At 42.5% G+C, this 17264-nt stretch overlaps 1 pseudogene across 1 annotated transcript; it reads right to left on the bottom strand.

The window, feature by feature from the left end:
- Positions 1-1856: 1856 nt before the first annotated feature.
- On the bottom strand, positions 1857-16723 carry LOC101159439 (uncharacterized; annotated as a pseudogene). The gene is made up of 25 exons (XR_013657537.1): positions 15347-16723; positions 14561-14694; positions 13758-13914; positions 13649-13676; positions 13467-13575; positions 13297-13389; positions 13158-13220; positions 12985-13083; positions 11604-11706; positions 11408-11525; positions 11119-11329; positions 9491-9788; positions 9235-9411; positions 7277-7422; positions 7087-7194; positions 6572-6924; positions 4992-5147; positions 4729-4947; positions 4447-4624; positions 4389-4399; positions 3330-3455; positions 2981-3256; positions 2805-2909; positions 2593-2716; positions 1857-2509 (listed from the first exon to the last, which is right to left on the bottom strand). The product of XR_013657537.1 is annotated as an uncharacterized LOC101159439 (transcript).
- Between the last annotated feature and the right edge of the window lie 541 nt (positions 16724-17264).

Here is a 17264-nt window from a genome sequence, read left to right as displayed (position 1 = left end):
GAAACTTTGGTGGAACAAAGGACTGCTGTCATAAGTGATGGTGTGATCTGTTGTGTTTAGTTTCTTTAAAGAATGTTGACCTTTCATCCATGAGAGTAAGCCTGCCTTCACTTCCCCTCATCCTTTTGTTTGCATTCTCTCCCTCTTGCTTCCCGCCCCTCACACCCCAACCTAGCATTACTGGTGCAACAAAAATGGTGGGAAAATCAGAGCTATCCATCCGTACGGTTCTGATCCAGAATCCAGCTCAGACCAGAAAACAAAGACGTAGATGGTTCTATTTGTCTGCAAGAAGATGCATCAGAAAGGGGTGGAGCAGGGAGCTGGTGGCCCCGCCCAGCGTGTTTTCTACGTCATAAATACGATCTTTCAAAAACTGCATTTTTTTGTCTGTTTCCGATTCACAGCAATGAAAATAAAGAAATACTTGGAAATGCAGTTTTAATCTTAATTTTCTACAAATATGTTCTGAATCATCAGAAAAATGCCACAAGAACATGTTAAAAACACAGAAAAATACATTTTTATCGGAGTGGATTTTTAAATTAAACACAAAAACCAGTTAAAATAATTTCCAAGTGAAATAGAAAGTACTTTGTGATTCTTTAGAGGCTTAATTGACTTAAAATCAGTTACATTTTAGCCAGATGTGGTGTTCTCTATTTGTACGTCATCTTAAGCCTTGTCATATTCTTTTTTTCTATCTGTCCCTGCAATGAAAAAATACAAACAAATCCACCTGATGTCCTGATGTTTTCTAAATCAACAACCAGAGGAGGATGGATGGATTTTCATTTGAGCCCCCCACGGGGTCAAAGTCATTTTCACTGAGGGTCACATCAGCAGAGCGGCTGTCCTCAAAGGGCCAGATATAACTTATACATGTAACTAAATGTAAGGAAAAATAAATGTAACTGGTTAATGTTAAATAACTCATGATTTATTTATTATAACTTTTTAAAGTGACAATTATAGATGCATAGAAAACATATGTTTGCTTATTACTTTAGCATAAATCCTTTTAAATTTGATTCTGTCAGGTTAGGTTATATGGACAGTGTTTAAGTCCTAAAGTACAGTTGCCCAATCCCATATTTTAAGTCCAATCCCCCTAGATATGAATAAATACACACCAATTTTTATTTTTTATTTAAAGAAATTAAAAACTTTTATGCTCTTTGGGCCACATCAAATGGCACGGAGGGCCACATTTGGCCCGAGTGCCTTGAGTTTGACACACGTGCCGTAAAGCAAACTCCTGGTTCCTAAAGATGTCTTTTTCAGAACTTATAAGTTAGAATTCTTTTTGCATGGATGAAACTCTCGTTTCTTTTCTTCCTTCCAGATTGTGACGTGAAGGGAAGAACCTCGTGAGGTGCAGCTGGATGAAAACTGCAGCGATGACGCACCTCGACGGGCCATCTGTGCCCCGCAGAGATCGTTTTGCTGCCTGCATCATTCGTGTAAGAGATTAGAGGAGCGTTATCGTCTTCAGTCACAGATATGTGGTCAGGACAGAAAAACCCGGCATCAAGCTTCACGTCAATAAGAGAAGAACAGAATCCCAAAGCATCACCTGTCCACCACCATGTCTAATAGGAGCTGTTTGGGCTTGTCTTTGGGGAACTCAATGCTTTGCATTATGGGTAAACATCCCAATATTGGAAATAGTTTTAAAAGAGTAAACAGTTCAAACATAAACCGAAACCTTTTATTCTCCATAATCATCACTGAAATTGATGTTTTTCTTCTTCTACTAGATTAAACATTATTTAACTTTTAGCAGTTTTAGCAAATGTTGTTTTTACCATAGATGATGAAAAAACAGCATTTCTTTATGTCAGGATCAGGATTCCTTTGATCTGGTTTTAAATATTTATTTTAGCTGAGGAAACAAACACACAAACATCAGGAAGATGCAGAATTCCTCACAGAGCATGCTCAAAACCGTTCTGTTTTTTTCCCCTTATTATTTTTACCGGCCCTTTGGATGAACTGTAGATCTAAAAAAAAATTAAAAAAAGTCTAAATATGCAATATGTCTAGGAGTTTACTAAAAATTAGAGAAAGTTATGTTAAATAATATTTATCACTACCTTAATGATATGTGGTGCAAATCTGTGACACTTTTTGCATTCTATTGTATTTTGAGTGTTTTCTACTTAAAATCCTAGAAATTATTCAATATTTTATTTGGTTTTACATAAACCACAATACAAAAGTAACTTAAGCGTCTTTAATTTTTTTAATTATGATTATTGTTTGACATTTGGACGCGTTTCACACTTTAGTGCTTCAAATTTAAATCTGAATTCAAAGGAAAATGGGGAACTATTTTTCTTTGGCTCCCTCTAGTGGTACAGAGGGATTATCGTCAGCATCTCCCATTGAGATTACATTTCCTGTATTGTAAAAGCATCAAACTAAAGGATTAAAACGGGAGTTTATTCCAAACAAACAGCAGGGAAGTCATGGAGAACCAGCAGGTTTACTCTCCGCTTTCTTTGGCCTAAAAACAAGAAAAGCAGAAGTTATTTTAGACTTAACTCAACTTAACACAACTTAAATTTGACGTTGTCTTTAGAAACTCACTTTGCCGATGTCGCGGTTTCATCTTATTGACTTGAGCTTCAGCGATGTCGGCCCGCTCTTCCGCCTCCTCCAGCTCGTGCTGCACCTTTCTCAGTTTGGTCAAACTAGTGTTGGCTTGTTCTTCCTGTCAGGAAGCAGAACAGAGGATCAGAGAAAGCCTCCGGGTGGCGCCGTAAACCAGAGGAGCGTCAGTAACAGCCTCTTCAGCCTACCTCTTGTAGGCCTTGACCTTCAGCTGCAGTTTGTCCACTAGGTCCTGCAGCCTCATGCGTTCTTCCTGTCCTCCTCAGACAGGTTTGTGGTCTCAGCAGAAAACGCTATTATTCCTTGCTTGGTTTTCAGGTTTAAATGAGGTTGCTTCAAAAAGAGGGCGGGGTTTGTCTCTCACCTGATAGACGAGCTCCTTGATTCTGCGCTCGAGCTTGCGGACGGCTTTCACAGAATCGGATCCGCGTCTTTGTTCTGCTTCAAGCTCGTTCTCAAGCTCTCGTACTCTGGCTTCAAGCTTTGGGAGCTGCTTCTTGCCGCCTTTCATGGCCAGGCTCTCGGCGGCGTCCAGGCGCTGCTGCAGGTCTTTGACGGTGGCCTCCAGGTTCTTCTTCATCCTCTCCAGGTGGGCGCTGGTGTCCTACTCCTTCTTCAGCACCTCTGCCATCATGGCAGCCTGGAAACGGCATCAAGTAGACGTTTGTTTCTCTGCTGACACGCCGAGTGTAAAGCAGAGAAGAATCCCTCACGTCAGTGATGGTTTTCTTGGCTTTTTCCTCCGCGTTTCTGGCTGACTGGACACCTTCATCCATCTCACTCTGTATCTGGGAGAGGTCGGCCTCCAGCTTCTTCCGGCTGTGGAGCAGGCTGGTGTTCTGACAGAAAACATGGTTACAGATGTGACCCGGATGAGCTGGATGTTCTGTGAGAGCCGCTAGAACAACTTTTCGTCATCCGCCTGCAGAAATCTGAAGGTAAGATCACTAGTTTGGTGAAAAAAGCCGAAAGATCTCAAAATGAAACTTTTACCATTTGAATTTTTACATTTAAAAACCCCGGATCTATTTGTTTTTGTGGTGCGTACACCTGCTCATCATAATGACGGCGTGGAGATGAAAGACGGCGGCTGACGAAATCTTTTGGAAAATTTCTTAGCAACAGAGGTTCTTTGTGTTAACCACGCCCACATTCTTAAGGAATAGAATAGAGTAGGTCTTTAATAATCCCTAAGGAAATTTAAATGTCATATGTCATTAAATGTTTTATTGTTTCATGCCAACGATTTATGTTTACACTTTCCACAATATTCCCGTAAAAAATGTGCGAGCGACATGGGATCCACTCTTTGGCGAGCTCGCCATGCTAATATCGTTCAAAATCGAATCAAAAACATTTTTTCCCGATGATGCCAGAGGAGTCGGGAGGCGATAGACCGACATCCCTACGAGGACTTTAAATGTGTATTTGAAAAGTCAAGATGGCGCCCTCTTCTCGAGGTCAAAGGTTAATCCAGCGTCAGCGGTGCTTTTAGACATCACCCCTTGGCGTGGGTAAAATCTTGTGAAGAACGCTCGAACAAAAGATTTTTCTTTTCCCCATTGTAGAAAAATATGAAAATCTGCAAATTGCGGTTTGCTGCAAAAATCGTGTGGTCAACGATACGGGAAAGTTTACCTGAAGAATAAGCAGATATCCTGAAAAAAACTCCATTTTACCCCTGAAGTTTGTTAAGCTGAACACTTCTGTTTGTGTTTTTTTGTAGTTCTGTTTCTAGTTAAAGTTTGACGTCATGGAAATAGCAGACCTGCCTTTAGGTCTGCTGCTTACAGGACAGTTTGACAATAGAAGCTCCTCAGTTTGTTTCACAAACAGCCTCCAGGAGAACATTATCAAAGTTCCTCTGTTTCTTGTCCAAGGCGGCGGCGGCGGCGTTGGATCGCTCCACGTCCATCATCAAGTCCTCCACCTCTCCCTGCAGCCGCTGCTTGGTCTTCTCCAGAGGAGAACACTTGAAGTTCACGGCCTCCACTGCTTCTTCTGCCTCCTGCAGATGGAGAGCCAGCTTCTTCCTGTGGAACAGACCAACATCCCGCTGCTGGATCTCCTCGGGCTTTTAACTGGACGTGCTCCCTCGGGAGTCGGTCTTACTTGGCCTCCTCGGATGGCGTCCGTCTTGTACTTGGTCCTCCACTGAGCCACCTCGCCGTTGGCTTTAGACAGGCAGCGACAGAGCTCGGCTTTGGCCTCCTGCTCCTCCTCGCACTGGTCCCGGAGGAGCTCGCAGTCGTGATGGGCCGACTGCAGACCGTGAGTCAGGCTGTTCTTGGCCTTCACCTCCTCCTCGTGAAGTCGCTTCAGCTCCTCGATCTGCTGAAGGAAGGCCTGCTTTCCTCGAGTCAGCTGGGACATTAAGGACTCCCTCTCCCAGTTGGCGAGCGGCCTCGGCTGCGGTCAGAGCGGCAGGAGGTCATGCACAGCGGGTCTTCAGACGTGCAGAACAATCTCTGGCCGGACAGGTCGTTGCTGAGTCTCCGCTGCTCGTCCTCCTTGCTCTTGGCGTCGCTCAGCTGGTCTTCAAGGGAGCGGCACATTTGGAGAGAAAAAAAATGTGACTGACTGTGAATATCGAGAATTTCCCGGAGATCATCACAAAAACTTCCTGAAGGTTCCAGGATGAGAAATTTAAGAAAAATGTCCGCTCCGATCATCTTTTGATCAATTTTTAAAGCCTTCCCAGTGGTCTTTTAGCTACGATTATACAGTTTTTATTATCAAACCTGTCATTTTCAAGGACATAGTTTCTGCAGAGCGGCAGGAGCGCATCAGAAATTCACCTCTGAATTGTGGGCAGAACTTTTGGCGCAGAGTAAGCCCACCCTCATTTCCCAACATCCATCAGTGTAGACTTTCTCCCGCTAGCTTACAGCCCCTCACGACCCCAACATAACATGCTACAAAAATGGAGAGCAACATTAGATCTACCCAGCAGCACAGTTCTGATCCAGATTCCAGCTCAGACCGTTCATGGATCCATTTGTCTGACAGTAAATGCATCAGAATGGAGCAGAGCAGGGAGCTTTTGGCCCTCCAGACTGTAGCACATATGTCACTCATATAGGCTTTTTCAAACTGCATTTTTTTTGTCTGCTCCTAATTCAGAAGAACTTGGAAAAAAGAAATACCCAGAAACTTAATTTTAAGCTTAATTTTCCTTATCGAAGTCCTTCATTACCTGAAAAATGCCACAAGAACAAGTTACAAAACACCATTTTCATCGGAGCGAGCTGTAACTGACTCGACTGGAGAGTCAGAATTAGTTCAAACGGTGAGGAACGCAGCCTGGATCTTGGGGAGAAGATGGTGTCTGCTGCATTTTCTCAAAGAGGGGGGGGGTTAATGCTGCAATTCCAGCATTTCACTGTACAGACGTGTGTTCCATCATTGCAGTGCAGGCCGGCAAACTCTGTTCAACCTGCCTGTGGAGGATTTCCAAAACTTCTGAAAGGAAAAGAGGCAGGAAAGAACTTTGTGTTTCATGAAGTCTGCCGTGAGCGTTGACTGTAAACGAGAACTGGACTGAGCTCGAGTGACATCACCCATAGAAAATGGTTTACTTCCTGGCTGCTACCAACTGAGGTCAATTCAGTCGCCATTTTTTCACAATATGGACGCCACCATAGACTTGGACTTTTTCAGTAAGCTGGTCTAACATTAGTAACAAAACTGATAAAAGCAAAAACTGCTGCCGGTTTTTCCCCCTCACTTTTTGCTGTAATAAAATGTTTAAAAAACCTTTTTGAGTCCAGCAAAAATAAAGTTTTGGAGTTTTGTTCCTGGAGCTTCAAAAGGCTCAGTGGTTTTAAACAGGAAAAACCTTTTTCCATCATGCAAAATCCCATTTTCGAACTTTTAAGTGTATTATAGTGTTAATTGCCCACAAAAACAACCCCAAAGTGGTATTTTGATCCATTTTTTCTCTCTGTTGTCTGACCTTTGCTTTTGCCAGCGTCTCCACGTTGCTGCAAATGTCGTCCATCTTCAGCTCGCTCTTCTCCTGCTCCAGTTTTTGCCAGACCCTCTGGTCGTTTTCCAGCTGCTCTCCCATTTCAGCCATGCTGTCTGCGTGTTTCTTTCGCAGCGTGGCAGAAGTGGCTTCGTGCTGCAGCGACCACTCCTCCAGCTTCCGGCGCAGCTTCAGGAACTCAACTTTCGGGCTTCTTGTTCGACTCCACCTGAGCGGCGGTGACTCCCCCGGCCTCCTCCAGCCTCTCTGCGATCTCCTCCAGCTCCCTGGACAGGTCGCACCGCTGCTTTTCCACTTTGGCTCAGGCTGAGCGCTCAGCGCTAAGGAGGCAACAGAGGAACGGAAAGGAAGTGAGTGTTTTTTGTTTTTGTGCTGCTTATGTGTTTTGGGGACAAGCGTAGCAAACCCTCACAGCTCAACCTGTGCAGGTCGGACATCAGCTCGTGACCCAGACTGGGCTCTGACTCTCCTGATGGGCCAACCGTCTGCTGTTATGGCTCACCTGCAGCTCTTCGATCTTCTGCAGCTGGGCTCCAAGCTCTTGCTCGTCTTCTACCTTCGACTGCAGTTGTGAAAGATCATAGTCTTTTCTGTGTGAAGAACCAAAGTTTCAGAATCAAAAGCATCAAAGATGAAGAAGAGAAAAATGGTTACTGCGCCAGAACATCGTACTTCTTCAGCTTCTCATCCAGCTGCTGCTTCTCGTTCTCCAGGTCCATGATGGACTCCTGAGCGAGTTTCATGTCTCCGTCCAGCGTCCTCCTGGTCCTCTCCAGGTCCATGCGGACCTTCTTCTCTTGTTTCAAAGAGCCTTCCAGCTAAGTAAAATTTCAGAAAAGCGTGTTTTTACTCAACTGAATGATTTTATTAATGAAAATAACATTTTAGAAGTTTCAGTCTGGTTTTGGATCTCATCACTCAACAGAGATGGCACTTGTCAGGGTCTTAAATGATCTCAGGTCCAATGCTGACATGAAGAAAACATCTGTTTTAGTCTTACGGGACCTGAATGCAGCCTTTGACACAGTTGACCACGCTATCCTTATAAACAGACTTCACGACATGGTTGGAATTACCGGGACAGCTTTTAATTGGTTTAAATCCTACCTCACAAACAGATTTTATTGTTAATTTAAATGATTTCTCATCTGGAAGGCACAAAATGACTTGTGGGGTGCCTCAAGGCTCCATCCTGGGTCCCACACTTTTTAATCTTTACATGCTTCCACTTGGTGATGTCATCAGGAGACACGGCATTAACTTTCATAGCTATGCTGATGACACTCAACTATATGTAGCCGTTTCTCCTGATGACACTGGACCCCTGGATAGCCTTTTAAACTGTATTTTAGATATTAAAATGTGGATGGGAGAGAACTTTTTGCAGCTCAATCAGGACAAAACTGAAGTTTTGGTTATCGGTTCTGAAGCTGAGAGAGATGGGGTCCAATTCTATCTGTCAACCCACTTTATGGACATATGTGATACAGTAAGGAACCTCTGTGTTATTCTAGATGCAGATCTTAGCTTTGACCAACACCTGAACCAAGTAACTAAGACTGCATTTTACCATCTGAGTGAGACCCTTTCTCCCTAGAGCCAGTGCTGAAATCTTAATTCATGCTTTTATTACATCAAGATTAGATTACTGTCATGCCCTCCTTTATGGTGTAAAGTAAACCACTCTTAATCACGTGCAGCTAGTCCAGAACTCTGCTGCTCGCCTTTTAACGAGAACCAGGAATAGGGAGCACATTACACCGATCTTAAAATCTCTGCACTGGCTCCCTGTCGGCTTCAGGATTGATTTTAAGATTCTTTTAATAGATTTTAAGACTGTCCATGGCCTAGGTCCTTTTAGCTTATGAACCTCCCAGATCCCTTAAGTCCTCAGGCGGGCCTGCTGAGGGTCCCCAGGGTCAGAACAAAAATCGTTCGGACACTACGGACCTCATCTGTGGAACAGCCTGAGGATGTGAGGGCCTCATCCACTGTTGAGGTTTTTAAAAAGAAACTAAAGACTCATCTATTTAACTCAGCTTTTAATTAGATCTTATAAGTGGTATCTTTACTCTTAGATTTTAGATGCTATTTTATCACATATTTATTTGTTTAATGCCTTTTAGTCCTTTTATGTCTTAACTTATTCTAATTTAAATTCCAGATCTTATCTTATTTTATTTTAATTCATATTTTTATATTATTCCTGTTTTTATATTTTAACTTTCTTATTTTATTACTTCTACATTTTAGACTGTTTACGAGTGTTTTCTCAGCCTTGGCCGGGGTGTTTGTGTTCGGACTCCCAGAGATTTTGGCCATTCTTTGTTCTCTGGCATCTCTAGTTGCGGGTCTCTGGGATGCCGGGCCTGGTGTGCCCATGTTGGGTGCATTGAACCTGGGGGTTGGGGGTCTCTGGGGCGGGGGGTGTTGGGGATGAGTTGTGCCTGTGCTGCATAGATGCTGACACCCCAACCAACAGGAGGACGGCGCCTTCTGGGTTCTCTTTTCTTTAGCTCTGTCATTTCTCTTTTATTTGTGCTTGTTTTTCTGTATTTTAGTATGAGGGGTTTATTTAATTATTTTATTACATGTGTGGGGATTGGTTTTCTTGTATTCTTGTTCCTCACCTCATCCACCTGCTGCTCCAGCTCAGTTGTGGTCTTGGTCAGGGAGCTGACTTTGTCCTCCTCCGACTGGAGGTCGTCTAGGGTCTGCTGGTGTGCCTCCTGCAGAGCTCTCTTCTCTTTGGACAGTTTGTTGATGTTCTCATCCTGACTCGTCAGCTCTTCTGTCAAGTTTTTCACCTAAAGCCGCGATGACAGTGAGAGATTACGGAGTTTTCCACTGGATGGGTTGGACCACAACAGGACAAAGCGCGCTCACCTTGTTTTCCACTGCATGTTTCTCCTTCTCCACTTTGGCTAAGGTCAGCTCCAGGTCATCGATGTCCTTCTTCAGTTCGGCGCACTCGTCCTCCAGCTTCCTCTTCTTGGCGGTCAGCTCGGCGTTGACCTCCTCCTCGTCTTCCAGCCTCTCCGTCGTCTCCTTTAGCTTAGCCTCCAGCTGGATCTTGCTTTTGATGAGGCCCTCGCATCTCTCCTCGGCGTCCAGCAGGTGATCAGCTTCCTGATGTCAAACGTGGGCCAGTCTTAGAAAACGATCATATTCATCTTCTTTCAAAGCAAATTAGAGGATTTTCACAAAAATAAAAGAATGTGCTGTTTCTACAAGGATGAAGGAGAAAAAATTCAAAGTCTCAGTAACGACTGCCCTCGTGGATGGATACAGGCGGTAAAAGAAAAACCTGTATGTGACACTCGGGTGTCCCACACAAAATAGCAAGGCTGTAGACGGCTCAGTGAACCTGTGGAGAGAAAATATTTGTGCACGGTTGGTAAGGAGCCAATGTGTAAATCTTACTAATGACTAGAGTCGTACGACAGCGTCACCCATACGCCAGAAGTGTGTTTTGGGAACATGCACCTTTCTTCAAGGATTGAGAAGATGCCCATTGGCTTGGAAGCAAGAAACACCTCTTTAAATACCTTTGTATTTGCAGAACGTCATTCGCGTTTGTGTATTTTCAGCATCTTTTCAGTTAGCTCAATACAGGCAGCCAGATCCATGCCAAAGTCCATGAACTCTCAGTCGATTCCTTCCTTCTTGTATTCCTCTTGTTCCAGTACAAACATGTGGTGGTTAAAAAACTGCTGCAGCTTCTCGTTGGTGAAATTAATGCAAAGCTGCTCCATGCTGTTGTACTAAACAGATGTGACAGAAATCAAACTCCTTATTTCATGACTATATATAAAACACACTCATAAGTATTTTAGTTCTACATCAAAGATTTCAAATCCTGCGATGTCCAGAACTCCGATGAAATGTTGTCGTGGTTGTTTGGTGTCCAGCTGCTGGTTTATCCGCTGGACCATCCAGAAAAACATCTTCCTATAGACGGATTTTGCGAGGACACCAATCAAGTTGTACACCTTCACTAAAAAAAAAATAAGAGGTTATGAACAAATGAGACTGTAAAAGTGATTTTAAAGGGTTTCTCCAATCAACTGAAATGACAGAAAAAGTGAAAACCAGTCGCCAAATAACACCTAGACTTGTTTTATAGAAGTAAATCGTTGCTTAAAGATGCAGAAAGGTGGAGAAAAAAAAAGTCAGATAATCAAATAATACACAAACATTTGCACAGATAAACACAACTCACACTGATGTAAAAGAAATGGAAACAAAACCAAAAGTTCAACTTATGAACTTTAAAAACTTCCACTTTAAGTGATCAGACAAATAGGTACATAAATGACACAAACAAAGAAGCTAAAATGATGTCTCATCATCACAGAGAAACAAGAACTGCAACACGGAGACACTTACCATAGAGACAGAAACCAAAAGAAGACGCTCCAAAGGTGGCCATGCAAAGGTTTCTGATGAGAAGGCTGTCTTTCATGTGTTCTTGTGGCATTGTCAGAAAACGGCTATTTTGGTTTGATTTTGGCTAAAATAACTGGGAACGCTTTTCCAAAAGCTGATCAGAGATCCACCTCAGGTTCAGAAATCCCTGCTCAGAGGTGTGGGTGGGGCAGGTTACCTGCTGCACATTCTGTCCCTTAGTGACCAACTCGTTTCCGACCTTCACCCTGGGGGAGCACAGGTTCTTTAACGGGTCGGCCGAGTTCAGACCCATCAGGTACGCGGCTTTATCGGCCTCTGCAGCGACAAAAGACAAAACATGGCGGCTGTCTGCCTTTGCTGTTTGCTCCCCGCTGGGACGTTCATCCACCTCACCTTCAGTGCCGTCAGGCTGGGCCTGCTCCTCCCGCTGTTTCTGCTTAAACTTCATGTTCCCATAATGCATCACAGCGCCTGTCAACTCAGCCGTGAAGCCCAGGATGTCAAAAGCTTCCTGTGTTGGTAAAGAGGTGCAATTGTGTTTGAAGGAGCTGAAAGCTGAAAGAATGAGCTCCCTGTCAAAACGACTCACATCCGTCGCCATCAACTCCTCTTTGTCCTCGATGCTTTTGATGCTGATTTCCCCCTGACTGATGAAAGCAAAGTCGTAGGGGTTGGTTGTGATGGAAGCAGATCTAAAAAGTGTGTGTGGGGGGGTGGGGTGGGGGGGGGGTGTTAATTCAGAGAAAACTCCCTTAAAAAACTGTGAAAATAGGGTTTTATGGTGCTTCATTCTAAAAATGTAACCAAGCAGCTAAAGATGCACATCTCTGTCCAAATTCAGAAGAACAAAAAAACTACCAGAAATGGATTCTGTTTGTGGTAAAATACACGCGATTTTATTTTTAAGAAAAAAATGGGTCTGGGTTCTTTTGGGTTAAAGTTTAATCCGACCTTTTTTTCTCAAAATTTCCCATATTTCCAAACGCAGCTCAAAAAAGTTTGACCAAACTGTCATATTAGTGGCAAATGTAACTGTTCAGAAAAGTTACATCCATAAAGAAAAGCAAGTCTTCACCACGCAAACTGGGCTAAAAATGACAGTAAAGGACTCCACTGCATTCATTTAAATACTACCATACATTTAAATTACATTTGAAAAACAAACTATTGAAAACAGTTTGATGTAACGGCAACGTTTAACAAACTAAACATGATGAATATGGATGTTAAAGGAAAATGTCTCATTATATTTAAAATTACAGATAATATTAGTTCAGTTTGATTTGCACTTCAGGGCTCCCGTATCTTTCCACTAGAGGACACTATTGTCTCACTTTGACATCAGCTTTCTGGCAAAAGCACATTTATTCAGATCTACTGCTTTTGTTTTGGTGACGCTGTAACTAACGATAATGAATGATGATGATTTTTCTTTTGTATTTTTTATTTTTTTATTTTTTTTACAAATATCTTCTTTTTTTAATTCAGTCATTTTTGAATCTCCATAGAATTTCATCAGCACTTTTAGAGTGCGGAATAAGGCGAGTAGCAGCAGACGAGTCTTATTTAAGGCAACTGAAACTATTGATCCAGTAGTGTTATAGCTTATTGGGAGAGCAGCGTATTTAACAACCCCCCATAAATGCAGCAACAAGAAATACTATTTTACTGTTTAAGTACTTTTTTTGTAATCTCTAAAAATCCATCCTATTATGTTTTTAAAGCTACAGTCTCTGTTTTTAACCTTGGAGAACCCATAGGGTCAATTTATTTAATTATTTTTTTGTTTTCTGTTTAACTTTTTTTTTTTTGCCAATATTAATTGCCACTATCAAAAGTAAAAAAAAAAAGAAAGTCAAATTAACTAGAAAACAACTCTTTAACTAAATTAACTAGAAATAGCTAGCTCTTTGGTTCCCCAGGATTAAAAGGGGAAGGGGCTTTTATTTTTTAGAAATGACATTTTTTACCGATGAGTTCTGGCTTCTGGTTGCACGTTAGCTGGTAGAAGATGTGGTAGCTTCTCTCAGCAGACAGCTGAAACGTCACACGGGATTTCTCCAGCAGATCTCAGAGAATAAAAACAATGTTTTACTGTTTTTTTGCGGCGTAATTGATCTTAGTGTCACTGGTAGAAACGCACGTGTTTCCATGTCTGCAGAGGCCAGCTTCCCGGTGTCCCAAAGTGGATCCGGATGAATTTACCCTGAAAACCGGAAGCATTGTCGGCGGTTTTGAACTAATTTCTGTTAATCTGCTCTATGCCGTTGATGGAAACTCACAAAGCGGGATGAGTTGTCGTTTCTCACAGTCTTGGCGTTCCCGAAAGCTTCCAGAAGGGGGTTGGCCTGGATGATTTGATCTTCCAGGGTTCCCTGAAGAGGAGCGTGCATGTGACTGTGCATGTGCTCGCTCTTTTGTAATAGAAACCCCCTTTTGACGTGTCGCCCACCTTCATTTTGCTGTTGGAGTCCTTCTTCTTGTCTGCAGACACTGCGATTGTCGCAAAGTACTGAATGACCCGTTTGGTGTTGACGGTTTTGCCGGCGCCGGATTCTCCGCTGAGGAAAAGCACATTCCACATTCAGACCATTGCAGGCGCCTGATGGCCCAATGAACCTGCAGAGAACTCGCGTGATGAGGATAGACTGGTTCTCACGGTCTGAGGACACAAAACAGGACAGTTACTGTGACAGGAAGCTCTCCGCAGGGCGCCATCTGTACGGGTCTGCTGCTGAAGTACCAGTGAGCATGAACTGTTAGGCGTTATCTGACAAGGCGAAGATGTGAGGAGGAACCTCCATCCTCTTCTTCCCTCGGTAGGCCTGCACCACGTCTGGGTTGCAGACCGGAAGCCACTTGTAAGGGTTAACAGTCACACAGAAGAGGCCGGAGTAGGTCTGTTCAGGTAGAGGCAGATTTACAGACAGGAAGGAGACGATTGGACTGTCAAAGACGCGTAAGGAGGATCCATGGTCCTCTTGGTTCCTGTCTGTCTGCCCGACGACGGTCGTCTCAGCGACTCCAGAACGACATATGTTCTCAAGTTACGCTCTGTCCTTCAGTTCGAATAAACCTTTGGATTGAATTAAATGCTAAATATAAAATCCAAAGATGTCGTCATCCTGCTCTGCAAGTTTCCTTTGGTTTTTCTGCTTTTTTTTCTGTAACATTTCTGTTGAACTGATTAAAAACACTAAGACTCTACAGCTCTTCCACATCCTTAAAAACTGGTGACATGATTAGCATATCATGAATAATTACTTGTTATAAATAATGGCTGGAATATCATACAAACAGCTTGACATCATTAATTTAAAGTGGAAAGCTTGGCTGACGTTAGAGGCCTTCCTTAGACAATGACTTACAGTAGGAACAGAAATAAATGTGATTCAATATTTATTTTACTTTAACAGTTTAGCCTCTTTTGCTTCTTTTTCATATACCTTCAATTTAGCATATTTAAACAAAACGCAGCAGTCGTTCTCTCATGGTTCTCCCTGCTCTGCCTGTGATGGCGTTCATGAGTGCGTGCTGGCTCCTTACGTAGATCATCCACGCTGTTTGAGGTTGTAGAGCACGGCGGGTTCCTGCAGGTGCGTCATCATCGCCATGTCCTCGATCTTATTAAACTTGGGCGGATTCATGGGAAACACTTGTTCTTCCTTCACTGTTGAAGTCTGGGGAACAGAAATGCTGTTTTATTCAAGTGAAACGCAAGGATTTCAAAATAAAAGCATCATTGTGGAGACTTTTCTGTATTGGGCCCCTCATGAAAATGATGTGACAGCTTTACCACATTTAGACATTTATTTCCATATTTGCTGCTTTTATGTCACATTTTGTCTGTATTTATCACCAATAAAATAATTTTCTGTGACTTGAGGAAATGTACTTTTAGAGGTTAAATTTAAATCAAAATATTTATAATAAATATAAAATGTAAAGCTGAATGTAAATAATAATGTAAATTTTAAATTTAAACATATCTAAATACAATCATAAATGTAAATGATACAGATAAATGTAAATGTTTATTATAAATATTGTGAATGTTACATGTAAATTCTATTTCTAAATAGAAATGTGAAATCTAAGACTAAATAGGAATCTAACTGTTAAATATAAATATAAATATGTGATAAAGTTGCCACATAATTTTCAAGAGGTGAATTTTTACATTTGGCGCCCCATAGTTGCTGTGCCGCAAAACTCAATCTTAAGAACTGTTTCACTTCTTTAAAGAAAATCTACCAATAGGATGAAAACGTTTTCCTGTTTTCGCTGTGCGTTCTTGCAGCAGAAAGGTCTGCGTTGCATCAGTCCACCCACCCTGTCATCCACAGTTTTGACGTGACTTGGCCGTCTGTTCTCTCTTGGATCTCAGCCTTCACATAAAGCTCTTTGTCATCGCTGACGAAGCACGCCGTCTTGCTGTCAAACGGGCGGTTCTGGGCCTCCGCCCGCTCCCTCTCGGACTTACGGAGGTACAGGGCTGCAGGCCCGAAAACGGCCATGTCTCCGTCCGTGCTCATCTTTTCCTGTGGAATCAGAGATGTGTCCTCAAAAGCCTTCATCCCAAAGGTTGAATTTGAAGTTTACAATCCAGAATGAGTCCCTTTTGCCTTTGTGGGGTCACGTATGGCTCGAGTTCCCCCCCAAAAAACTACAAATATGGAAAAGGTTGTCACTGCTGTGCGGGTCAATCTTTTTCTACCCGTTGTGATAAACACCACACCATCACACTACCACCTCCGTGTCTGCCTAATAGTTTGTTACTTAAAGTCCCATTCTGATCATCGTTCCTAGTGGTCTTTTAATCATGATTATGCCATGTTTAGCCAAAACCCGCAAACCTGTCTTGTTTTCCTGGACATAGTTTCTGCAGAGCGGCAGGAGGTCAATAGAAGTTGACTTCAGTTAAACATGTTAAAAACAGCAGTAACATGATTTTATCAGATTTTATCTAAAGTGTTTTAGTTAAAGTCATCTGTTTGAGACTCTGTCCTTCCAGAACAGGGGCGGGCAAACCACAAAGGGTTCTGAAATTCCACAGACCGGGAGCAGATGCGTGGAGTGTTTTAGTAATCCACCTGATAAAAGAAAGCAATAACGTTGAATCTGGACGAAAACATTTTGACTGAAAATTGATATATAATTTAAAACCGAACATTTTTGTGTTTTTATTTCAAAACTATGGCTTTTGTTCTCATTTTAGAGCCAACTGCACTGTGAACTGAGAAACAACTGAACCCTTCAAGCTGCCACAGCAGGGAAGTCCTTGTTGTGTCCGTGTGGATGTGAACTCTGTCTGACCACCGCTGGACTTTTGTGACCAACAAAGACTCATTGAAAAGTTGTGTTTGGCTGCTCTGCAGCAAAGCATGTCGGCCATTTGGGTTCTTCCTCTGAGGGACCAGCTTGATCAGATCTTCCCGTCTTTTTGTCTTCTCGTTCAGGACCGATTGCTCCTCCACGCTCCAGCATGGTGGGAACTTTATTTAACAAAGTCTCATTTTCATGGAATAATTGATTTATACTTTGTTTAAGACAGTATTTTGTGAGGAAATGATTGATTCTTTCAGTTCCAATTCTCTGGATGTTTAGTAAGGCAGAGCTGGAACCCTTTTTTCCTCTTTGTTGACTTTGCCTCGCCACTTCACCGTGGCGCTCTTGAGCAAGGCCTTTTGCTCCAGTCCTTCCTAAAGGAGCTGGACTACAGGTGGATCTGTGGTTGTTCTGGATGCAAGTCTGGATGTGGAACCACTTGGATCCGTATTTTACTTCTGGTATTAACTTTGGTCACAGTGCTTTGAAATGATCTGTTAACTCTTTGGTAAATAAAATGTCTTTTTTTTGTGATAACAAGATAGATATAGAATTTCCTGTTTGAACATTTATTGAAAATTAAAATAATGTTATGATATGTTTGAACAGGACAGAATATCAATTAAAAAAAAAACAATAAAAATCCTTTCAATTAAACGTTTGACTCCCTTGGGAAAATCACACTTTAATACTTGCTGATAAAATGCTGAGCCAGTCAGGAAAGCTTCTGCTCAGGCATGACTGAGGTCTGGAGGTCTGAAGGATTCAGAAGAGAACGTTTGAGATCAGATGTCTCTTACTGTTGGTCTTCAGATTTGAGGACACATCACCTCCTTCTACGTTTTGTCCATGAGACGAACTCCTGTCTTGTCTTGACTGTGAGTTTATAGTCTGTAAGAAACATCCGTCCGGTGGAAAATCA

The sequence above is a fragment of the Oryzias latipes genome, chromosome 8 (genome assembly GCF_053564925.1).
Source record: "Oryzias latipes strain Hd-rR chromosome 8, Olatipes_Hd-rR_3.1".
NCBI lineage: Eukaryota > Metazoa > Chordata > Actinopteri > Beloniformes > Adrianichthyidae > Oryzias > Oryzias latipes.
Note: the sequence above shows the minus strand (reverse complement) of the source record. Positions and strands in the feature narration are given on the sequence as shown.